Source organism: Centrocercus urophasianus, unplaced genomic scaffold, assembly GCF_019232065.1.
Source record: "Centrocercus urophasianus isolate 14NV4802_14NV808 unplaced genomic scaffold, USGS_Curo_1.0 seq_24, whole genome shotgun sequence".
Taxonomy (NCBI): Eukaryota; Metazoa; Chordata; class Aves; order Galliformes; family Phasianidae; genus Centrocercus; species Centrocercus urophasianus.
Window position 1 is genome coordinate 4,227,683 of NW_024884800.1, and position 811 is coordinate 4,228,493.

Below are 811 nucleotides of genomic sequence, written 5' to 3' on the forward strand. Positions count from 1 at the left end.
GCAGCATTTCAGGTAAAGATTATTCAAGAAGGTCTCAGGAGAACAGCAGCTGAAGTGGCCTGAAGGTTTAACAGCAACTGTAAGCAGCTGCTGAAGGTACAAAAATATGAATATCTTTGTTTTCTTGATAGTAAACATGGCTGGTTGAACACATCCTGAAGAGTCAGCCACCAACATTCCTCATCCAGAGAACCAAAGATTCCCAGCTTCCAGGCTTTGCAATGTAATTGCAGTAAGCAGAAGTTTGGAAGAACTGGAATTCACCATAGCAACCTTCTGGCAAAATCTCCACACATCCAAAGTGAAGTAAAACTCCTTTTTGGCCAAACAGTCCCAAAGAGTCTGAACTGGTGATTGTGGCCACTTTCTGCTTGTTTGTGTCCCTATTTCCTTAATCTGGGTGTTTTTCTGCTTTGAGTCCTAAGTGTCCACTTCTAAAGCATCCCAGGTCACTTCTGAGCCCAAAGTGGTCCTGGTGCCTCTCCCTACTTGGTCCCAGCTCACTCAATCTCCCTCAGCAGCAAGTAGTTTATCACATTTGTTGAACTAAGCCAACCCAGATTAATGCAGTTGCAATAGGGAAAATGGGAACAGATTAAATTTACATCACAGCATTATCCTCTACAAATAGGGACCAGAAAGCTGCTGTGGGAAAATAAAAGCTAATGCTCTTCACTGCAGCTGCTTTGGAATGAGGAACAAGGGCAGCCCTGCAGCTACTTCATTCTGACTTGTGTTTTATAGTGCTGCGCGTTCTGGACTTTGCTCTGGACAAAACTTAATACATCCCATGACGTACAGCAGACTGGAG